This window comes from Centruroides vittatus, unplaced genomic scaffold (genome assembly GCF_030686945.1).
Source record: "Centruroides vittatus isolate TY-2023 unplaced genomic scaffold, ASM3068694v2 contig_717, whole genome shotgun sequence".
Classification (NCBI taxonomy): domain Eukaryota; kingdom Metazoa; phylum Arthropoda; class Arachnida; order Scorpiones; family Buthidae; genus Centruroides; species Centruroides vittatus.
The window spans coordinates 1,920,982-1,947,757 of NW_027122456.1; the positions used below are offsets into that span (position 1 = coordinate 1,920,982).

Consider the following 26,776-nt stretch of genomic DNA (forward strand, 5'->3'; position numbering starts at 1 on the left):
TTCTTTGCAAAATTGACTTGCATTTAAATATAAGCTTTATTTAAATTTAGTCGTCCAATATTGAATTTAGAAATCATATGTTTTATTTTTATATTTTTATACGTTGCTGTGAGCGTTCTCAATATAATTCTTAACTCGAATATATCTTCAATGCTTTTTATTATAAAAAGCACAATAATGTAAAAAATATGAAATAGAAATAAAAATTATTTCTTGTTTATTTGACAATTTATAGCTTCTGTAATTCTATTATCGACACGAACCTTCCAGCTGAACATAAAAGATTTGTATCCATCTAAGTCTGTTAAAAGACCATATAAATCTTCTATGTGAAAATGCTCAAAGTTCAAAGATAAATCTAATCTGTACCGAATTAATCTTTATTTTCCAGACCGTGATAATTTAACAAAAACAATCCGGTCCATTGTCATTTTATTATAACTGTTTTTATCCTATCTTAAGTCTATTTAGCGATTTTTCTATTACAGCTCGCGTAATTATTTACAAAGACTAAGCTTTACACACGAAAACATTTAAATTACAATTTATGTTTACATATGAAAGAAACTTGTTCATAATAATTAAAATTTAACAAATTATACTAATTGAAAATAGAAAAATTACATATTGATTTTATTATAAAATTTTAAAAATTAACCTACAACGCATTAAATTTTATTGATTTTTAATAGTGACTTTTTTAGTTCAATTTATTTAAATCATTTATTCACATTGCTTCTTGACTATTCTAAGATAAATAACTATTATTTTAAGCTTTTTAATTTTAGTATTTTTCTATTTAACTCAATGTAGAAATATTAATTTTTTAACTTAATTTTAATCACTTTCCAATTCTCAGTTTAAGATTTATGCATTATTATAAATTATAACTAATAGAAATTTAATTATTTTATTTTATTATAAAATCGTCCTGATATTTTTTATAATTGATGGCGATTTTTATTTCCAAATTAAGACAAGTCGTTTATAAATTACAGATTTTATTTGCCTGGAACGTGTTTTAGAATTTTATAAATTCTTATTCCAAGTCACTTTTTGTAATTGAATTGGCAAAACAATTGCAATTCCCACGATATTATAAATAAATAGTGTGGTAAGATGGAATTAGCTAGGTTATAATAGTCTTGTTGATGGCAGATTTCAAAATCCACAATGAGATTCGAACAATAAAAATTTTTATTCAACGTGAACAGCTTCCTTATACTTTTGAATATTTATGCTCTTCATAAATATTACATTTACCAATTGATTTTGCTTCAGAAGATTTATGTCCAGTGTCCTGTGACTCAATACTGCTTTTAGATATTACAAGAGATATCAATTTCAATTTTAACCGAGATTAAAAAAAACGAAGTTCTATGAAACTGAATCTAAATTAATATACTCCTGAAATAAAACTTTAATTTAGTATTGTTCTTTATATAATCTTTGCTTTTATTTGTGATGTCATGGTGACTCTGGAATCGTATTTAAATAAGGAAAGATTATTGTAAACAAACTATGAAACTTGTATTCAACGTTGGTTTCATGAATTTTAAAAATATGTGAAAATAAATATAGGATATTGCTATTTTATTAAACAAAAATATAAAATATTTCTTTTCTGAACTCATTTTGCCGATCAATAATAATGTAAATAAAATTTTTCTTTTTGTCTGATCTTATGAAAAATTGTAATGGTTTATCATCTTTGAATGAAATTTTATAATGACAAATATTTTAGTTAAATTTCACCCTGAAATTAATTATTTTCCTTTCAAACAGCCTTGTTTTTGATCGAATAGGTAAAAAATTGTTGACGCTTTTCGTATAAACTATTTTTTTTATATTAAAAAATTAAATATATAAATACAACACTTCTTTCATACAAATTTAATATAATCGTATGCATTTTACAATTATCTAATTCACAAAATTATACATGACATTAATTAAGCAACCTGTGGTTAATTATATGGACAATATTAAACATAATTTAAACTTTAAAAAACAGTTTTAAAATTTATTAAATAACCTCTAACAAAATAAAAGTTTTGTTATGAAATAATTAAATTTAAACATTTCACTATATTATTCAAGTTAATAACTCTCAATAAAAAATGAAAATATTTGTAAAGAAATATTTAATATTATTTAAGACTTTAACGATAATTCAGTCAGTAAAAAGTTAACTATATTTATTTTTTAATTTAAAATATTTTACTGAAAAGTAATTGTGGCGCATTATCCTATGGGCAAGAAAAGTAATTGCATGGGTCTCCATCAATAGAGGACCCCAAACTAATATTTTATAAGGAAATATTTCCTGACAAAAATTCCTCCGAAGAATAATGTCCGAAATCAACACTGTACATGGGGCCTCTTAATTCAATTTTGTCTGGACCCCTAATAAGCTACTGTATAAAATAATATTTTATAACCTTTTCAAATGTTATAAAATTTATCGTTTTTGTAAAGATATTTTTTTAAAGTTTTAAAATATGAAACAATAATAACAAAAGAATAAATATTAAGGATTTAAAAATGCATTTATTCGATTCAGAAGATTAGGTTATTTTTTATTAATAGAGAACAAAAAAATCACTCAAAATTATTATTATTGTTCTTTATTTTCAATTTCATTATCCGGTTTATCAAATAAATCATGGTAATTATTAATATCATTAAAATATTCTTCAAGCAAGGCGCTCGGCAATTGGTGGACGAAGCTGCACTTTTAGAAGTGAAGTGTAAGTCGCTCGTCTACTGGTTACAAGATGGCGACTACCGGGAACAACAAGCAACACGAAGCGAAGACGAAATCTCAAACTAATCCTCTTTTTCAAGCCATCGGATAATTTGCTCGGTTTTACCATACTCAGCCTGGCATGGTTAGCGGGCTTCAGTTCGCGATTACTTGCCGTCATTCGTTTCAAAAGCATCTTACATGAATTTGATCCGTGGTTTAATTATCGTGCTACGCATTACATGGTGAAACGTCGCTTTTATCATTTTCTGAATTGGTTCGATCAAAGAGCATGGTATCCATTGGGAAGAATTGTTAGAGGGACGGATTACATCAGTCTCTATTCATTACATTCTCAATCTTTTAAATACACCAGTACATATAAAAGACATTTGTGTGTTTCTAGCTCCAATTTTCAGTGAAATGACTGCATTAGCAACATACTTTTTAACGAAAGAATTGTGGAATGAAGGGGCAGGATTGCTTGCTGCCTGTTTCATAGCTATAGTGCCAGGCTATATCAGTCGCTCTGTTGCTGGAAGCTATGATAATGAAGGAATTGCAATCTTTTCACTTATGTTAACTTATTATCTTTGGGGTGTCTGTTAAGACTGGTGCTGTATCTTGGTCTGCATTAACAGCACTTTTATATTTTTATATGGTGTCTGCTTGGGGAGGATGTTTTCATCATCAATCTAATACCGCTACATGTGTTCGTGCTGCTTATCATGGGAAGATTTTCTCAGAGAATATTTGTTGCCTATACGATTTTCTACATATTTGGCCTTCTTTCGTCAATGCAAATTCCATTTGTTGGATTTCAGCCAGTTCGTACTAGTGAGCATATGGCTTCTGCTTGAGTTTGTGTTACTAAATGTCTATGCATTTTTACAATATTTGCAAACATTTTTGACTAAAGTAGAAGTCAAAACAGTCTTTTTTGAATCCATTAGTATGATAGCAGCCATGGTATTTATGGCAGTAGTAGTTCTGACTTATCCTGTCTATATTGCACCTTGGAGTGGACCGTTTCTATTCTGTTTGGGATACTGGTTATGCAAAAGTCCACATTCCCATAATTGCATCAGTGTCTGAACATCAGACAACAACTTGGTTTTCATTTTCCTTTAATTTGCAGGTGTTGATTCCAACATTTCTTGTTGGACTGTGGTATTGCATTAAAAATGTGAATGATGAAAGAGTGTTTATTGTATTATATGCTATAACAGCTGTATACTTTGCTGGTGTCATGGTACGACTGATGCTCACTCTGACACCCGTTGTATGTGTGTTAAGTGCCATTGCATTTTCTGACTGCTTCACTCTGTACATGCAAGAGGACGAGAATCCAAAATCTGTTGCGGGTTCTACAGACAGTGATAGTGACAGTGAGTGACAATAGAGGAGATAAGAAAGGAAATAAAAATCTTTATGATAAGGCAGGAAAAATTCGCAAAATTAAACCAGATCAATCAAAAGAAAATCAAGGATTAGGAAATAATGTGAGAAGTATTGTTGTCATCGTGTTGATGATTATACTTATGATGTTTGCTATTCACTGCACTTGGGTCACAAGCAATGCCTATTCTAGTCCTAGTATTGTTCTGGCAAGTTACAGTTCGGATGGATCTAGGGTAATTTTAAATGATTTCCGAGAAGCATATTATTGGCTATCTCAAAACACGGCTGACAATGTTAGAGTTATGTCCTGGTGGGATTATGGTCATCAAATTACTGGGATGGCTAATCGTAGAACTCTTGTAGATAATAATACAATGGAATAACAGTTATATTGCTCTGGTTGGTAAAACTATGGCTTCAAATAAAAGTTCAGCATATGAGTTAATGAAATCTTTAGATGTAGATTATGTCCTTGTCATATTTGGAGGAGTCATAGGTTATTCAGGAGATGACATAGAATTTAGAGAATTTAGAGTGGACGAACACGGTTCTCCGGCTTTACTTAATTGCCTGATGTATAAATTAAGCTACTTCAGGTTCGGCGAATTACAGCTGGATTACAAAACTCCTTCGGGATTCGATCGGACTCGTAATACGGAAATCGGAAACAAAAGTTTTCAGTTGGAACATTTGTAGGAAGCTTACACTACAGAACATTGGCTAGTCCGTATCTACAGAGTGAATGAAAAGAGCAATCGTCTCCGTATCCCCTATACCGAACGCACCATCAAATCATCTCGCGTGTTTATATCTAAAAAGACAAATAAGAGGAGAAAAGGAACAATTAAGAGCAGACCTATCGTGGTGAAAGGAAAACGCGTGTCCAGAAGTACAAAGAACTGAATTTTTATTAAAGATGTGTGATATTCAGACACGAATAATGGCTCCATATTCCATAATGCTTTGTTCACGGGTCTGGTGCTGTGTTTCCTTCACGGTGACGAGTGCCTCACATTGATCACACTTGTCCTACCACACTGGACTTGTCCGCCGAGTGCAGACCGCACGCCTACGGACAATCAAAGTTCAGCTCAACTTGAGGCATTTTCACTTAGAAATATTTGTACAGAAAAGACTACGTGTTGTTGCAAGTTCAAGAAAGTGTTGTTTAAAAAAAAGGATGCATTTGAATAAACAGACGAGCGAGTCATATTTTTACGTAAAGAAAACTTTTAAAAAATTGGAATCACCGACTCCCAGCGTACGGTTAAGATTTTTTGCAGTAAACGGATTATTTAACATTCCACCGCACCATTACTAAATGATTTTTTATAATTCTGTCGTCACATTCCATCCAGGTGGAAAAACAGCTGCGCATTTTTGCATGGAAGGGAAGGTAAGCACCTCATTTTACGGATAAGCATCTAAGCATTTAACTTCTTTATCGCCGCAGGTAAATCTACATTCTTCTTTATTCTTTTCAATTGTTAATATTCGATTTTATGTATTTATACAGAATATCCGCAATAAATTGTCCGTTACATTTTCTGTTTAATCAAAATTAAAATCAAGATGGGAGAATTGATATATATATATATATATATAATAATTCTTCAAGCAAGTAAAAAAAATAAATACTAAGTAACACTTTAATTTAAGATAATAAAATGAAACGATATACAATTTAATAAATAATATAAAATATTGTTTTAATTTTATTTTTATTAATTTTATTTGAAAGTATGTAAATGCCTTAAAATGTGCTTAAATTCCATTTTTTCAACGTTTATTATCAAATATTTTTAAAGAAAAGTCATAAATGGTTCTTAATCATTAATAAAACTCATAAATATCAGCGAAAGTAATGTGAGTAATTTAAGAAAAACTCGATTTTGGTTTAATATCGTTCATTGTTAAATAATTTGTGAAATATAAAATGTCATTTGACTTACTAAATTAATATAAAGAAAATAAATAAATATTTTAATTAATTTTATTATTTGTTTTCACAATAAATTAACTGTAGAATTAAATTAAATTTAACACAATTTGTAGAATTTTCATCAGTCGAAATGCATATGATTGGCATCTTAAAATAAATTAATACAATTAAAATTTTTACAATAATATTAAATATGATTTTAATTGGGTGTTATTAATGTTATTGGTGATTTTTAAAATTTATTTAATTATTATTATCTTTATTACGTACGAGGCAATAAAGAATAATTATTTCTTAATGAGAAAGAACGAATTGCTGAAGAACGGTTCAGATAAGTAGATGTCAATTGAAAATGTTTGAAGTTAATTTCCTGATTAAAATTGTGTTTACAGTATAAAATCTATCACTTGGTGTCATTTATTAATTTTAATCATTAAAACTAACACGAGCGTAAGAAGAACTGACAAGCTTTTCTTTATGAAACTTTGTTATTATCTTAAGTCTTTTTGTCGTTTTATAATTAATTTTATAATGAGATTTGTTTAATGTCCTAACTAAATTATACATTACATTAGTTTACTAATTATTTTCTTATATAAAATCTCGCATTTTATCTAAATATCTCTTTACATTTGTTATGTAATACCAAAAGACATAGAGTAGCCTTCCTTAATTACAACGAAGAATAACAATAATATGGAAAATTTGATACAAAATTTAAAAAAAATTAATTCGAAAATTCCTAAATAGTTATAAACTTACAAATTAGTTACTTCGTACTAAATAAATACATGAAGAGTTTAATTTTATAAAGGTGAAGCTATTCAAAGTCTACTTTTATTTGCTGTTTCTCATTTTCTCTTTATGCTTAGAGTCGGGAGTTGGAACAACTTTTCTATTTTCTATTTAATTTCCACGTCAAACAATAGCAAAAGCGATCAAAACATTCCTTTCGTGTTAAATTTAATGAAGGCAGAAAAGGTTAATTGCTAATATAACTAACTGCAACTTCTTCGTCGTTTCTTGCAAATTCCTAAAATTGTATAATATTAGACTCAAATACCTTCGACAAAATTAGCTGTAAAAATAGAAGCGAAAAATCAGTTATTTTGTTCGATATAATTTAGTAATTTTATCTTATACAGTAACAGTTAAAAAATATATTTTTATAATGAAATATACAACGATGATGCGTGAGAAGTTATACTAGGCACCTACTTTTGAATTTGGAATTAAAAAATATATAAATAATTGAATGTTTACAGCTGTCATTAATAGAATTAATATCTTATAACCCAATTATTTTGAAACAATTAATTATGGATGGTTTTAACCAATTTAAATAACTTAATAAAATAATTTATTCAGACTTCCTGAAATATCTTTTTATAAATACCAGAGAACGAAACTAATTTTTAAGTTAAATAATTCACGAGGAATTAGAATAATTATCAGATGATCTCTTTACTTTCATTTTAATCCTTCCCTGTGTAAAAGACAAGTAACTTTAGAAGTTTAAAAACAAAATCTTTAAACAACGCTCAAATAATACAGCAGAAATAAAAGTTATTATATTCTAAAATTCTTTTAGAAGTGAAATTTTTTCGTATAAATAATTACTCATGAAAATTATAAATCCTTCAAGTGTTTTTCTATGAAACAGAAATAAAATTTCCATTAGATATTTCGAAAGTTGTGCAAAAGTAATCGCTCTAAGTATATTATAATGGAGAAAACCAGATTTAAGAATTGATAGAGTTCTTTTTCTTATCATATACTTTATCTGATTATAAACAAAATCCATTTTGCAATAAAAGTAAGTTGGTTTTATTTCTTAAATTCGAATGTACTTTAAATCCCAGTGGATATATCTTCATTTAGATAATAATTCTTGAAGCTGCTCCAATTATACTTAATACATTAAAGTTTTTGTTAAATAGAGATATAATAAAAATATATATATTATTATTATTAATAATTATGCTGTATTTATAGTTTATTCTTAGTATAAATATTTATACAATCATTGTTAGAAAAATAAATATTCCGAAAGCATGTTGCAATAAAATAATGCAATTTAATTCAAATTTAAAACTACATTTGAATTTAAAATACACAAACTTACCTTATTTCCTGTTCTCGACATCAAACTAAACACTTGGCTCATTATTTTGAAAGAAAAAATGAAAAAAAAAAGAGAGGAAAGAACAAGAGAGCATCTGCTTGTTCTCATTTCGAATTTCGTTAGAAGCTTTCTTACCGATATGAAAATTTAACACACAACATCTTTAAAACTTAAATATTTTTGTTATTAATATTTGTTTTTATGTCTTTATGGACTTTTAGTATTTTTTATTATAATTAATTGAAATATCGAATGTTTAATAACGTATCTGAGGTTGCTTACTTTAAGAAAAAGTGTCATTGTTTTACCCTTTCTTTATACAATATTTTTAAAAAATGAAAAAATTTCTAATGCTTCGAATAGTTTATCTTTTGTAGAATTTCCATTAGGCAATTTTATCCAAAAAAAACCTTTGTCCATTGTTAAATAAAAATCGAATAAATTTTTAATCAAGAGCTGTTTAGATTTAAAATGAAGCAATTAATATTTGAGTGTCAATATTATTAATTAAGCACAATCGTAAAATTGAACAATTAAACTCGACTTTTGTAAATAAACAATTTAAAAACTCTTTTAAATATGAAAAATTCTAAAATTTACTTTACGAAAGAAATAAAATAAAAGAACTTTTTCCATATTGATAATTAATAATTTTAATTTTTAGATGTCGAAAACGATTTTTAAATAAATATTTATTCTTGTAGAATTTTTTGTTCATATTCAAAAGTGAATTTTGCTTTCATTATTTTGTAAATTGATGCTAAGAATTGGAAAGTAAGATGACTGTCGTGAGAATGTAGAATTTAAAAGAAGTTTCCTTTAAAACAGTTGAGAATCGTGAACAGAATTTCTAAAATCGATAAATGGAAATGTTGAAACAAATTGGCTTTGTGTGAAAATATTTATTTTATACAAAACAAAAAAGAATCATCACAACGTTGCTTAATTCCGAATCTTAACGAGTCAAATAACTCATTACCAATGCTTAATTATATTTACAGTAAACAAAATCTATTGTTTAATATGATATGATCTTCCTGTACTGAATAAATATAAATATATATGTACTGTACCTTTTTTTAAGTTAGATCAGTGTATTATTACATTAAAAAGGCAGAGACTTAATTAAAAATAAAATAAAATACATTCTACCTTCGGTAACGGCATTAAAAAGTGTAATATCTTGCTGTAGACTGTCATGTTTTTAATAAATATAAATATAATTTGAAGATATTTCAATTTGATTTACGTTTTGTTCATTTTAACTCGTTTTTCTGAATTAACTTAGTTTATTGATTTTATATGAAAAAGAAAACGCGCTTTTTTTCCTTTGACAGAACCATAAATATAATTTCCTTGCACATCACTGATTCTATCATGTGCTTCATTAATGTATGGATTTCTTTTTCTGTTTTTACAATACAAATCGCGCCTTTTCGTGTTTAGTTAGTATTTTCTTTCTTTTCGTCTGTTTAAGCATAAAAAAATGACTAATTTATTCAAATTTTTTTCTGTTTTAAATTCAAAACATTTTTGTTTTCTTACATTTTCATTTTTTTTTTATCCTTCTTGGACTAGTTATTAGATTATAAATACTTAAATATTTATAATAAAGAAAAAAGGTGTTAAGCAAAGAAGTTAGACTGTTATTAAATTGCGGCTACTTAACATTTTAAGGAAGGCTCCATGATACTAAAATAGTTCTAATAGGGATTTTCTAGTTATCCAATTAATCACCATTCTCTCAATTTTGTTTCTGAATGACTTGAAACACGAATTCTTAATTAACAAATTGTGTTCTAATAGCATTAGCTAGAAAACTGTTAATATCTTTGATGAAAGCTAACAAGGTAAGAATAATTTACCTTTTCTGGTTTTGATCTTATATTACATTTAAAATACTAACTACGCTAATTACTTATATTATCTTTAATAATTTTAATTATTAATTTAAAATTTTAAAGATAACATTTGGATTTAATCCAATTATTTTTATTTATTTCGTTTAAAACTCATACAATATAAAATTATAATAATTACTTTCGTATAATGAATTTTTCATAGAAAACTTTTACATATCGAATTCTTCTTTAGAAATGAAATATTTCTTATTATAAATTTACTCAACATATTTTATACGTATAAAAATATGAAGATTTAATTAAGTTAAGGATAAAATATTTACAGTCAATATTCTGTATAATCCCTTCTTACGAAATTAATAAATTAGGTGGAAATTAATGAAGATTATCTTCAAAATTTTGCGAATAAAGTTTATCAATTTAATTAATTATTAAGATAGAGTAATTAAAACTACATAAATATGAATTAAATTATATTATAATTGATCGTTATATTTAAATAAGCAATATAATTTATTTTAAAATATAATACTTAAAAATGTACATTTTATTCTTTTATGTCGCTATTACAATTTGTATAGTAACAAACTCGAAATATTATATATATTCACAGCTATTTTTATCATATGTGTTGTAAGAAAATACAATATACACATATGTGTAATATAATTCTAGAAAAATTTAATATTTCTATACAAATTATTTGTTTAAAAAAAAAGCTTTTTTTATAGAGACTTTTATAATATTAAAATTCGCTATAATATGTAAAAGACACACATACATCCCCCACACAGTGTATATTTACACACAAATACACTGTGTGGGGATGTATGTGTGTCTTTTACATATTATAATGAATTTAATAATATAAAAGTCTCTATAAAGAAAGCTTTTTTTTAAACAAATAATTTGTATAGAAATATCACTGTTTGGGCTACAATTTGAAAAAAATTGTACACCTATAAATTTTTACTGTCTGTCTTTTCTTAATCTCGAGAATGGAGTGAGATAGATAAAGGTGGAGACCAGACATAGAAACCTTATGGGTGGTGGGAAGCCCCGATTAACTATATATAAACTTTCGTTATAGACCGAAAGTCACTTATTTCGATTTAAAAATTTCCTCTGTAAGAAGTTATATGATGACATAACTCTGTTCCTAACTAGAAAAATATTAACTACTAACTTGAGGTGGGAGCATACATTAAAAATTAAATTTAAAAAATAAAAAATATGATTAAAAATTGCAGTCCGACATTGTGACGATGTCACAATAAATAATTTCTCGTTTCTCGTTATTTAATATTACAAATTTCTCTAAATTTATCAAATATATTATAATTTGTAATAGTAATTAATATAACAATTCAAAAAGTTTAAATTTTATACTACCAATATGAAATATATTGGTAGTATATTATCTCAAAACGATGAGAATTTTACTAAATTTAAATTATAATAAATTTTATAAATTTTCAATAGTTCTTTCAAGCCATTTAAAACTATCTTTTACTGTAATAATTTTCATAACATTAAAAGTTCTTAATTTAATGTTTTAATTTAAAGTTCTCAAAGTCTCTAAAATTTAATAGAATTTAGAAGTTTGTTAAATAGTTTTATTGAGAATATTTCTATTCTAATATTGAGATATTGATCTCTTAACCTCATTATAATAATTATGAGATCTCATTCAAATGGAAAGTTGATCGATATTTTCTATAGGAAGTTTCGATTTATTTCATCGTAAATCTTCATTAAAATCCATATTATTTATTAACGTAAATCCTCTTAAATCTTCCAAATTTTGTCATTTTTCTTTTACTTTAGTTATTAAATTTATAACTACGAAAACTTTCGATGTTAAATTTATAACATTTCTATTTATATATTATATTTAATCGTATGCTAAACAACATTTAAAAATTGTTTATATCTTAGCCTTTCCTTAGGAAATATATTTTAATACGAAGAATTTCTCAGTAAAAAATAATCGAATTTTCACCTTGGGCATGTTGGATAAAGAGTAATGCCCAGTTGATGATAAATCAAGTCTCAAGCAAGATTAAGCTGTAGCCTGGAGGTATTTAGGTTTCCTCTGGAGAAACACTACAAGTTAATAATACTAGACGGTAGATGTATAAAAGTATATTTTATATTATAACCCGTTTTTACGGTCTTTGGTCCCTTTAGTTATGAAGCAAGTTATAAAATCTTGCATTCAAAAATACAGCAACCAAACAAATAATACTGAAGGCAATATTTTTAAAAAGTTTTCTTTTTATAAAAAGAGAAGTTTTCCTTATAAATGTTTAAAAAAAAGCGCAATTTTTAGTTCAATACATGGCTTGTAAATAGCAAACAAAATCTTTTAAGATTACGAATATTAGAACATAAAAAACAATTTTAAATCTTAGATATGAAAATGTAAAAATATACAAAGGAAAAGTTATATTTGAGTTTTTCAAGTATTATTATGTATAAAAAAAGCATTGTAGTCTCTGTATAGGATAAAAATCAATGGAAAAAAATACATTTTGTTATTGAAAGCACAGTTTGACTTCCACACGCGAAAGCGTGAAATTTCTACATTCGAAAGATTTATCATCGCGATTGTTCGAAAAAATTAGAGCATTAAGTTAATGTATAATCTCTATTTAACATTAAAAATGAAATTAATTTATTAAACTCACTTCCTCGTCTGTAATTTTCTAAGTATTTTGCTACGCTCCCAGTTGATATTTTCTGCTTCTATCCTTTAACATTCTTTAAAATAAATATTAAAATCAGACTGAAAGTAAGATAAATAAAACTGTGTTTTTTAAAATGAACAAATTTCACAGATTTTAAAAATATTAGAAATTTCCTAAATTGGAAAAATGAGATTTCCAGAAGCTGTTAAAATATTTACACTATAATGTTTTCATAAGTGCAACTGCTCACCTTTAAATTTTATATAAATATTTATTAATCACTACATTTGTTGTTAATTTATTTGCAATAGATATAGTTAATGGAAATAAAGATTTTCATAAATCAAATTTAGAAATTATAATCAATCAGAAATCGTAAACATGTTATTTTCGTATAGGAAATGTGGTGTAAACAGCCTTGACTGTCATTTGGTTTTGCTCTCACGAATACTGACAACGTCTTTGCTTCCATACTCTGTTTATAGTAGTAGAAAAGTCAACAGCTCCTGGGTGTGACATTATAAATCAACAGGACGATTATATTAATTCAAAGATTAGAATCGGCACCATTTTCCGCAAATTGCTCTGTCAAATAAAATAATTTGATCTGCTTCGACTTTTAAGCGTAATTTTAAATTTGATAAAATAAATTTCGAAAATTTTATTTTAAAAACTTAGAACTTCAAGGTGTATACTAAAGAAGATGTTTATTTTTCTAGTTTAGAAAGTATTAATAGGCTCCAACAATTTCAAATATTTGGTTCTATGCATTTTTTTTTTAGTGTAGATTTCAAGTATTTCTAAACTTCGTAATTCCTTTCTATCCGTAAAAAAATTTTATGAGGATTAGTGGCAGATGCACACATAGATGGATATATAAATACCTCTTACAGTATTTTACACGGATCACATGAGAATTTTTCTAACGCTAAATACAATAGGTTGGTTGATAAGCAAGCGATTTTACGTCAGAATTTTATTACATTTTAAATTTTCATTTTTTTATTTTTAAATCGCACTTCTTCACTTTATTATAAAATTTATTTTATTATAAATTATTAATAAAGAAACTTTTTCTAAACACAATTTACTGTATCAACTCCGGAAATCGATCAATGATAAGAGATACAGTAAACTCTCGTTTTTATTAGATAAAATATACTGTAATTAAATTTAAAATGTTCAAATTAACAAGATTAAAGAAAAATATGTTTTTATTTATTACTTTTATTTCAGATATAAGCATTTAAATGTTTTTTTTTCCTGCTACATTAATTTTATTTTACTTATTATCTGTTTACATCGAAGAAATTAATCTTCGAGAAAAAAAAAATTCGGCATTAAGTAGACCCTATTATTCAAAAAGGATTTTGTGATGTGGAAACGTCTTATCGATAAAACTTCCGTTTTAAGGAAAATCGATTTAAAAATGTTTCACATTTTTTAATTTAAATAACTCTAGAAATTAATGGCACAAACTAACTTTAAGCTATCATTTATTACAGAATTAATTTGAATGTATATTATTAATTTGAATGATTTTTCCAGTTACAATTTCAATTAATTAAAGTAAATTCTCATTTATTTTAACTCACTTAGAAGCTATATAAATGATTAAATTTTATTATTTTAAAAAGCGCGCACTAATTCAAAAATATATTCAAGAGATATTTAATTTTAGTAGCTATTTAGATTGAAAAATAAAATTTAAAATTTATTTTTTTTTTAATAAAAATCTAAAAACTTTTTTTATTTGAAACGTTGTTGGATTGAGTTTTGACCTCTCGTTTCTAGCAACTTCAAGTAATATTTTTTTCTGTTTGTAGATGCTTTTTCTTGATTATTGTTCTATCTACATTGTTTTCTGTTCCCTGTAACATATATAAAATATAACATAACTACGATCAAAACATATAAATAGCTATGGGAACTAAGGAATTTTTTGTCTAAAGCATAGCGCTGTTTAGTTTAATGTAAACAAATTAAGAAGAATCTGCATAATATTTATTAGCAAATATAATAATTATTGAAAATTAAACAAATTATTTAAACTGTAAACTAGCAAAAGTTTGCTTAAATAACGTCGTTATCCTTTGTTGAAAGATTATTACATAAATTATTTATGTGTGTTCTAAAGAATGGTAAATTTTTCTCGCTACTTGAAATAAGTGCAAAAACCTGTACTGAAATATTTTATAAATTTAACATGATGATTATAAAATTTATATATAGACAAACATAAATCTAATTAAACATATCTAAATACGCTTTATCATTAGCTATTACTTTACGCTTTTCTTTAATTTAGCCATTGAAGCATCGATGTAAGTTTGCGATTAAAATTTATATACGATAAATTTAGTGCTATAATTATTGAGAGAAAATTTATGTGATTAGTTTGATAAATGAATATATAAGTCGAGAAATATAATTATAATAGAAAATTTGGTGTAAGTATTACGTGAAAACGCATCAAACCATATAACGAGTTTAGTTATGAGAAGGGAATGCATAATTAGAAAACGTTGCCAAGATTTCTGGTGGAATTTTCCTTTATCAAATTAATTCTGCTAACAGCGTATTTAAGAATTTGTTTAATTTACTTATTTCAAACTTTGATTAAGTTATTATTATTATAATTTTAATTATTACTCGAAATTTGATAGGGTGACGCTTATCTAATTTCGATGTTTTTCTCGTGCATTTGTAGTAGTTTCCACTAAGATTTAGGTTATAGATTTATGTAAACTTTAAAAAATGTGAGAGAAAATATTTTGACAGGAAGAATATAACTTGTCATTACTTCTAAGGTTATGTATTATCGGGGCATTTTCTCTTTCCAAGTGATAATCCCAGAGTCTCTGAATGATTAGAGATAACATTCTGAAACTGTTCTCACCTAGTTACCCACTCGGAGACATCATCTTTTATATTCTTAGATGATTCGTCATATCGGATCTATGAATAAGGCTAACATTAAGCCTAATATCCGACAGATTGATAAATGATGCTTCTTTTCTTTTAGTGACAAGGAAGAAAGTTTGAAGCATTATTGTAGACAACTTATAATAACTTATATTAATATTCTATAAAGCAGAAAACATTTAATCTGTATAATAAAATATAAATATCTAATTAATTATTTAACTTTCTTTTCTTTTCAATATTGTCACGGGCAATATTAAAATGCTTCTTTTATGTAAGAGTTTTGTAATTTTATGTAAATTACCTGTAAGATTTTATTATGTTTTCACTTACTGAATTTACTTAAATTTTATTTTTGATTACCATTTTCTTCGATTTAATCAATTTTTCTTTCAATTCGCTTATGGTTGCTTTGTAAAGATTTTAGAGTTATCTAATTTATCAAAAAAGTTCAAATGTTGTCTTTTACTATATCGAATCAATACGTAATTTTATGAAAGTCCAACGAATTATTTTAAAAATTTATCATGACATATTCCCTTATGCTTACTTGTCTTCCAAATTCTTAAAAAGAAAAATATTATATATAATTAAAATTTATTTAGAGTGATTTCATAATTTGGTCTCAATTAATTTGATTATTCTAATTATTGAATAAACTTGAATTTATGTGATGAAGCAATGCAATACAAGAGCGAGCTACCGAGAGGTGTGTCTCCCAGGAGGACTTTAGGAAATTGGACACCATTTTGGTGTTAGACACGTGAAGAAAACCTGAACACACCGTGCGGCCATTCTGTTGGTCAGGCGTGAACTCGGAACAAACTAACAGTGTTTAGTAGTTTTATTCACTCGGATACTTCTAGGCTATTTCATTAATAAAATGTAAATTGTGAATCATTTATCCAATTTTATAAAATAACATTGTGTTACATGTTGTATTAAATATGCCAGTGGGTTATATAAACATATTCTTGTAAATGTTTTTGAATATGAATTGGATGTATTATATTTCAAATTTAAAAAAAAATCTATTATTATTTTAGTATGAAAATTTCTCAAAATCGACTTTCAACAAATCATAATAAATATTTATCGTGCGGAATTTAGTCGTTAGAGCATTAGTTTTACCAAAATAAATCTAGAGCTATTGGCATTATCGAATGGATCATTACATAAATAATATGAAACAGTTTTTTTCTTTCTAGCGATAGAACTTTCGGCAAATTTTTAACTCGATTTTTCATAACCAAATCTCCGGAATACATTCTCCTCACTAGAAGTGCGAAACGAAGAGTTTTTCCCATTGGAGTGATCACATGAAAAGCTATGACAGTCTGTCGTCAGAAAGAGAAAGACATCTGGCGACAACGTCTCAATCACGTGGATTGAGCCTATTTTATTTTTAGATGTTTTTTACCAGATGACGGCACAAAAACCGTAAATATAAAATATTAAAAAGTTATAAATATATTCAAAAAGTTTAAATTTATTTTTCAGTACAGTATAAATTTTTTATTATTTCATTTTTTGTTTATTTCTAATTTATATACTTAATTACGAATGTAATATATATATATATAATTTTTTTTTTAATGGCAACTTTAAATAAGATGGTAACAATATATTGGAAGAAATGCTCTTTCGTTAAGACCACAAACCATTTATTCTCCTTTATGTCAAAGTATCGAGTTAAGTTGATCCTATCTGTAACTATAGATGATCTACCAGAATTGGCTCAGTTTTTATACGATAACTGAGATCTTTCTTGACATAACTCTGATGTTATTTAATTGCATGAAAACATCGATATTTTCCTTTCCAGTAATCCGAAATGATTGTAATTAACACTAAATATTCATTATTAATTCAGTTTTTCAGTTTTTAGTGTTACATTCATTATAGAAAACTTGCGAGATAGAAGAGAACAGTTAGATACAAAGGAATGTGATGCGGAGATTCAGTTGTAATGTGTTAAAGAGTTCATCCAAGATAACGAATCTTTAATTACTCTTTTAAATATAAAAAAAAAGTGATTGTGTCAAAGCTAATAGACTTCGTTATTGTTGATCGAAGGTAGGATTTGTCGATAAATGTTAGTATGCGACTGAACTCTGTTGTGTTTATCCTTCTTAAGTCAGAAGAATCAAATTCTTTTAGTAATCATGATAAACGCTGACAACAGCGCATAATTTTATCATATAAAATTGTAATTTATATAAATTGCTTCCGATAAAAGCAACGTAATTAAGAAAGTAATTTATATATACAGTACCGTATACATTGTTTGAAAATCTTTCAATGTGTTTAAGAAGTTTTTAATCTAAATATAATACGTTCATTTATTTAATAATACTAATTATTAAATAAATGAGATGTGTATGCTTATAGATATTTTAGTATTTGTCAGTTTTAAAAATTAATTAGTTAATTTTATAATTACTGTTGTTTTACGAAACAAATAATTTAAAATTAATTACCGGTATATAATTCATATTGTATTTAAATAGAATTATTTAAATTTTTATTAGGTTGTGTTATAAATTTTTTAAAACTAAATCGTAATTACAAAGCAATTAAAACTGTTTGTCTTAATCTCAATTTAAACGAATAAAATTTAATTAAATAATCTACAGTATAATGAGTTGTATTTAAAAAGATAGGAGAATTATTATATCTATAAGGTATATATATTTTTTAAAGTATTCTAATTTTTAAAAATGTTTAATTATTATAACTTAAAGAATTTTTTTAATTAAAGTGCTTTAAATAAATGATGTAAAATAAAAAAATAAATGTTTAGTGTTTTTGAGACAGTTTAAAAAAATATTCTGTAGATTTTATAACTTAGGAAAATAAATTTTTAAAATTTATTTTGAATTTCTCATCTTTCTTTTGCTCAATGTGGTAACTTGCCTCCTCTTTTCTGTTTTTGTTCAAAAAATAGTTTGAAGGTTATCCTAACATATTTAAATAAAATCAATAATTTTTTATGTTTACAAATTTTCTTTAAATTATAAAAAATAAGATATTTTTAGCATCAAATTCGCTAATTTATATATATTTAACACGCTAAAAAAACTAATTATTTTATATGTATGATAAATATTAAAATAATAATAATAATAATAAAATAAACTTCATTAATTTAGCATTAAAATTTTACATTGATATAACATATAATTTACATACGTATATAGTTTTTGAATTGTTCTAAAGGTTTTATTTCGAAGTTATAAGGTCTAGGTCAGACATTCTTGCAAGTGTAAGAGAGCATTCGATCGAAGTGATTGATTTCCTGTTATCTCAACGCTATTTCTCAGCTATTTGACAGGAGAATAGATTAAAATTTAACTTAGTATCTTGGAAATTCCTACTTCAACTATTACTGTCATAATAATTTAGGAATCCTGTTTTCGAAAATAAGCGAGGAATGACTGTTCGATTGGGATATTTTGGATCTCTGAAGTAATGTTCGATCGAAATTGTCTCGATGCAATTTCCGAGCTATTGGACAGGTAAATAGACTGTAAGAGGACATAGTATAATGCAATAATGTGCATTTTATGTTACACTGTAATTACAGGTAAAAATACTCTTATCCGAGTTATAACTTAATGAAGAAGCTCTACTGGAGACAACGTTAAATATATTATAACTAAGTTATATTAAAGTATTAAAAGTTATCGAAATTTATAAGAAATTTTGATACTTAATTACATATATTTTTGTTAAATATTATATTAATGAAAAATATAAAATTAATATTATTTATATTACAGTAATTTTTAATTTAATTGATTTTTCTTTAAGAATAAAATAAAAAAATACCATACTTTTTATTTTTCAGATCGCTTCAAAGAACACAAAAAATTAATTGACTAGTAAATTTATTATTCTTTTTAATTAATTAATTTAACGTGACGAAGCTACAAGAGAATAAATTAATTAACTTTTTATTTTTTACATACATTATAAACACTTTATAAACAGTAGACAAAATCTTATATAAAACTTATTTTCGGATATTTTCAAAAAAAGAAGAGATTATTAATAAAATAATTTAAAGCATAAAATATAATAAATTTTATTTATATGAGTTGTCGTAAATGTTACTTTTACCAGATTTTATTTAGAATATGTAAAAACTGTTCAGTTTTCCGTCAAATATATCATCATAAACATTTTCTTGCATGTTTGCCATTCTTTTTTTTATAAATTTAGCAAAATAAACAGCCCTTAAAAACTTACATTTGTTTAAAGTTAAGATCGTTACGTGGCTACGAGTTTAGTTTATACGGTTTGTACGTAAAATTATAACTATTTTATATTTTTATGGTTTTAAAATAGCATTTATTACTTTCTGTCTGGTTTAAGGATAAGAATTGTAAACAGCAACAAACGATAAAAACAAAAATATTCGAATTTTCTAATTATAAAAAGTCAGAAATTTTTTATTTTGTTTATATGTTCGTATACATGAATGTAATTACACAGGATTTTTATTATAAAGAGTACACTATAAAAGTACAGTACAGTATATATAAATGAATAACGTAAAATATAGAAAGCATTTAATTGACTTTTTGTTATTTCTATATAAATGATGAAATAAAAATACTCGGTTCATATATTTTTTATTTTATTTTAGCTGTCTGGTTGATAATATATAGCCTATGAATAATTTGAATAAAAATGAAAGTTTCAATTATTTTTAGAGAATATATTTTAAATAATAAAACTAGAAAATTTAGCTTAATAGGAGAATAACATTAATATCTACTTTTAAAAAAAGAATATTTCGATTACCATTTAATCACAAATGATTATTAACTTCGTAGAAACAAATTTGAATACTGTATTGAGTATAGAAATTAAACGACTGTAAGAGCTTATACATTTGTGGCAATGACAAATTACATATGAAGTATTAAGAATTCATCTCTATTATCAAATTACCATAAAATGATATCTTGGTAACATATAATATTTAATTTTGTTCGGTTGTTATTACATTTAATAACGTAAAACATTCACAGAAAATTATTAAAGAAACCGAATAAAATATTTTAATATTTTGCATATATATTTGTAAATTGAAATTTATTTCGGTTCCCTTTCACATTACTACGTTTTCCTATAATTTATACACGATCTTTCGCTTTATCTTCATAAAGCGTAGAAAATTATTATGCTTCTCACACGTGTGATCAAGATTTTGTTACTATATTGATTTGTCTTAGAATTTTTCCTTTCAAAATCTATTAATATGAATATAAAATAGAATTTCTATGCTGCTATGAATACACAAATATTAACTAGTCAAAAGTTTTTAGTGTGTTCTTCAATAAAAAATTATAATTAAGTTTTAAAATGTGTCAATATAGAACATAGACTATGTATAAGATAGAATATAAGATTTATTTGCTTTTAAATTATACAGATAAATATATATTATTATAACGTATATGTATAAATATATAGCCTATATATACAAATATACACTGTGAGAATAAAGCAAATATTTAATTAATAATTCCGAAAAATTAGACAATACAATTGATTACAACTGCTTCCATGCCCAAAGGGTAAGAAAGTTAATGGAATTCATTCTTTATCGCAAAATTAAAATATCGACGCTAATGTAATTTCAATTCAGATCTCGGAAATAATTGAAACTTGATAATTATTTTAATTACAAAGCTATGTTTTATGAGTATAATTTTAAAGAAATTCTGTAAAGTTTATATTCATTTAATATAATTCGCATATATGTGTGGAAGTAAGCTTATTTCTATTATAAAATATTTTCTCTGCTTTATTACTAAGCTATCATTAAGTATAATATAGAAAGATTGTAAATCTCTCAGTAAATGGAGTATGGAGCTATCAACCGAAACGAATTAAAATTAAGAAAATGAAGAAAATAAATGTCGTCTAGAAGACAAATTATAGAAAATGATGCACTATTATGATAAAGAGAGTAGCAAATTACGATTTTCCTTAAAATCGAATGCATATTTATAAGTTTATGATAAATCATTGTCAATTTTTACTTATCTTTAAATGTTTTTTGACATTTGTCATCCATCTTCGATATTCGTAATAAACAATCTTGAGATATTTTAAATCCATACGGGATATAATTCATGATATTTGCTTCAGAAATATTTTATCCCTACTCTGCCCTATTATAAATGGGTTTTCGAAGCACCCTGCAGAATTCCATTATATCTGGAACAATACCATTACCCTTTCCAGGATATCTGTTTTGAAACGTGTCTTTCATCTACCACCAATATTTATGAGTTCTAGATAAAAGCAAAAGCTCTGACCCACTGCATGACAAATAGTCTGTAAACATGTCTTTATGTTGTTCCGTACTACATATTTGTTTGTCAACTTGTTCATTTTGTTATTTTATTCCCTTTCCAGATAGAAACAGAATTACTTTTTAATTAATAATAAATTGAAAAAAATCATAAATAAATAAGCTAAATTTCTTATTTTTTATAACTTCTATTATGGCAATTTAATAAAAATAGATTATATAAAAATTTAATATAATATTTTCATCCTTCAACTCTGCTACAGATGCTTAAAATCTTGTATCAATTTTACGTTTATCAAATAGAAAAAGATAAGTTCAAGAGGTTTTCAGATATTTTCTCAAGTATAAAATTGATATAAAAGTATGTAAGCGATATGTGATATAAATGTACAAATATCAACGTTAAAAGCTTCTTCTGCTTATGAAAAAGAGGAGGTATATTTTTATATTTGCATAATTTAACTAATTTCTCAAACTTTAGAAAGATAAATTTGTTTAATTTTCTGAGAAATTGATTATCATTTAAACCGGATGAATAAAGGTACTTGAAGATGAAATAAAAAAATAAATAATTCATCTGTTCTTAGTATACTGTAATAGACGCTGTACAGTACCGTACATACACGAAGTTACTAAAATTTCATTTTTTAATGGCTAAAAATCGAAAAAAAACCGAGTTATTAATAATTTTATGAAGTATGATATAAAACGATATATCAAATTTTCTCTTTGAAATGTTCGACTGAAAACTTTTCAGTTTTCTTTCTCCAAAAAGTCAATTTTATTTTGACAAGCTTGTGAAATCTTTAAAATAATATTTTTTCCTGATTTTTGATAGAAGAGTGACCTGGTAACCTGTTTAGCAAATAATCTGTTTCGGGTGAAAATAGGGAAATTCATTTATATTGTAATTTTATATATTGTTTATCTGGTGTTTCATATAGAAGCGTATCTAAAAAAAGAATTGTCTGTGTTAAATCTCAATTGGGTGAATTTTTACTTTTAAATAATAAATATATATTTTTTTTATCTGATAAAATGTCTATATAATTTTCTTTTAGAATTTTAGAAATAACATTCATTTTTTTTAAATTTTATTTACATGTAAATAAGTTCTTAACTTATGTTAAGATGGAAAATGAATGCTAATAATATCTCCTATAGAAAATTTATGAATATTGTGATTTGAAATTTAATCTGGATGAAATTTCCGAAAATATCTCGAGCTGTTTATTTTTAAAATACGTCCGAAATGCATTTGATTAATAAATATAATGTTAATTTTTTAATAATATTGCTGACATTTTAAAGATTTATTTCTGTTTATTAACAATTTACACTGTTTCAAATATTAAAAATAGGTAATTTTAATGAATGCAGATGGCACATCGCTTATTACCTAGCCAATACCATTGTGGGTCTGGGGAACCACGATGGGTATGAGGGAAAAGGCTCTCTTAGTGCCCACAGGGCGGAAAGAGAAAGAAATAATATTTAATTTAAAATGATACCGCTTGTAATAATGATTATTAAGGCACATATATCTTATAGGAAAACAATGAAGGCCTATAGTAAAATAATGCTATATTCTATTTTCTTGACTTATTTTTATACGTATCTAATTTCGTAAAATTGAGGGAAACATTATTTTTAGTTTTTTGTTTTTACAAATTTTAATTTACGATTAAATAAAACATGAATCTAACACCTTTACATCAATTCAAAATTAAATTTGCATTAATTAAATCTTTAAATTATGTAAAAGATGTGTAACAAAATGGAAAACGTGTAGACCATTTCATTACATGATTTACAAAATAAAATATTATAATCGTACTGATGTTACAATATCGACAAACGTAATTGTGTTCAGACTGCTTAAGGTAATTTTTTTTAGATTCCTATTACTTAGTTATGTAAATCTTATACAATCATCATCCAATTTGCATTAACGATTTCCTGAATCATATGAAACAATTAAACAATGATTTTATTTCTGCTGTTTGTATAAATTTTAAAACAGCGATAAAGTTTTAGTTTTCTGAAAGCAATTTTGTTTAAATTTCTGTTTAATTTAATTGTTATTTCTCAGCCAAGTATCTTGTTTATAGATTTCGGTATTGATTGAAATCATCGTTCGTGAAAGAAATGACTGGCTAAATAACTCTTTTTTTTATAAAATTCCTACAGGGTATCTGAAATAAATTTACTCATTTCTGATATTTATTATGAATGTATGAGATTCGGATTAAGATTTGCTAGCATAATTCATCTAAACCGTCAAAATTTTTTATGAGAAAGATCGTACTTATTGAAATGGAGGTTTAAACTTACAAACATTTTATATAAATGGCTTTTTATTAGAGAAAATCGCTCCTTGTCAATTTTACTATTTATACTAAAAATACTAAAGTATTCAATAGCGCTGTATAACCTAAATTTAAATTTTCGAAAACGATCATTTGGCTCCGTAAAGTCTATTTTCTGTGTCTCTCATTTCTTGTTTACGTTCTTGTGTTTGATATAAACAAAACGGAATTGAGATGTCTTTTTCAGATGTTGAACTTGATTTAAATAATGCTTTATTCTTTTGATCAATTAATTTAAGCATATACTGTAATCAATTAATACATGAAGTCTTATTTGTGAATAATATATGTAATGTAGATAATAAATAAAATTAACATGAAGCTTACATTAGTGTTTTCGTGTCGCCGTGTCATTTTACATGTTTAAACTTTTACAAACAAATTATAAGTTATTACTAATGTTCGATATTATATTGAAGTAAACAATATTACGTAAAAGTTTATCTAAAACACCAATGTTTTAGTGTAAATAGCATTATGGCGTGTTTAGTCCAAAAAAAGAATTGGATGTCCGCATAGAAAAAATAATTGTTTTACAATAATTAGACTGAAATTGTAAATAAAATATTTTGTCATAAAATTTTCAGAGACTCCTACAAAAATTTATAACAACTGAAATTTATTAAATACCTTTTTATTGACATTTTGAAAACGATTATAATTGTCAATGGTTTTCTTTAAGTACAATCCGATACACGAAACATCCAATTTACTCTTTGTAAGTCACTTATTCCTTTAACTATAGAGTTGATATTTATCAATAGAAATGTGTTTTCAGAATCTTATAATTTATACCTTATTAATGTATATTTATGACCCGTTTATTTTATTTCAAATGCATTCAAATTTCAAAAGTAACAGGAGATTGGGTATTTAAAAAAAGAAAACAAAAAACGGCATTTCGAGATCTTGAAAGCTTTGATCTTCCGCGGAAACCTAATGAGTAAAATTAAAGTGAATTAGCCTAAGGCTAATTTGAATTTTTTATATCACAAAAGAGATTATTTTCCCGTATTTATCTAGAAAATAATTTAATTGAAAATCGAGAATTTCAAAAATATGGTTAATGTCTAATCAGGGAATGTGGTTCGTGGAAAATACAGATAAACACATTTGATTATTTTAGTTTTCATACGTATTTTAATACGATTCAAGTAAAATTTAAATGAATTTTTTTTAAAACTTTGTACAAATAGATTTGAAACAAGTACAAGATTTAAAAGAAATTTCTACGAATTATCCTAATGGATTGACAAAATAGATACAAGTCCTCAAGACGAATTTGTTCATCTCATCTGACTTTTAAATTCTTAAACAAACATAATTAATAACTGAGTCATCGTTGAGCCCTCGGAGCAGAAAAGATTTTAAGAAATTAATAATTGAAAAAGAACAAAATATTGAAATACTCTTCAAAATGTGGAAAATAACCCTTCAATTGCTACAGGATTAAATTAATGTGAGGTAGATAATAAGAACTTGTCACACCAGTGATAAAAAGCACAAACACCCAGGTATCAATAGAGTACTGTACATTTAATAAAACAAAAAGGGATGTACAGTACATTAAAATCGATTATATGAGTAATTAACATGAAATAACCAAAATGCATTTCCTACTATCGGAATAATCCCTTTTCATTTGGTATACATATAAAAAGGGTATAATATTTAAAATTATATAAGATAAAGGAACCGCTATAAAGGTATCATCATTGAACATTAAATGAGTGCAGAAAAGATAGGCTTAAGGCGGCTTCATAATGTTACACGGTAGCTTGACGTATAGGTTACTAATACAAATAGTATTAAAATTAGCGGAATAATAAGGTAATGATGTTATACAAAACAAATTATATCTACATACCATAACAGTACTGTAGTAAGATGGAGTACACCCCTTTTGGTTTTATTAAATGTACGCCATTGATAACTGGGATTTTGTTCTTATTATCACTGGTGTGATAAGTCATCATTTACATCACACTAGTAGATTTTTAATTACTTTAATTATACCAAGGGTTAAAAGCAATTTTCTTATATTAATGCTACAGGATTGCTTAAAACAATAGTTTGGACACTACTGTTTTAAACAATCCCGAGTCCGCGAACATATTTGACACATCACTTACAAATGACAGAAACAGGCCTACTTTTTCTATATATGGAATAATATAAATTTAAACGAAACATCTGAGATGTAAAAAAATTGGCTAATAAAATATTATATATTATGACAATTTAGACGACAGACACTATCTCGCTTTAAATTTGAGATAAAACCCATATCTCCTACTGTAATGCTATGAAGATCAGTGTAAAAAGTTTAAAAATTAGAGTAAAACCTGTCACTCACGTAAAATTTACTTTATTCATGGGAATGAA

At 25.5% G+C, this 26,776-nt stretch overlaps 1 protein-coding gene and 1 pseudogene across 1 annotated transcript in view; both read left to right on the forward strand.

Moving 5' to 3' along the window:
- Lgr1 (Leucine-rich repeat-containing G protein-coupled receptor 1) overlaps positions 1-26,776 on the forward strand; it is a 132,893-nt gene that overhangs the window by 53,190 nt on the left and 52,927 nt on the right. The gene's annotated exons all lie outside the window — the stretch shown is intronic.
- On the forward strand, positions 2,717-5,528 carry LOC136980680 (dolichyl-diphosphooligosaccharide--protein glycosyltransferase subunit STT3B-like; annotated as a pseudogene).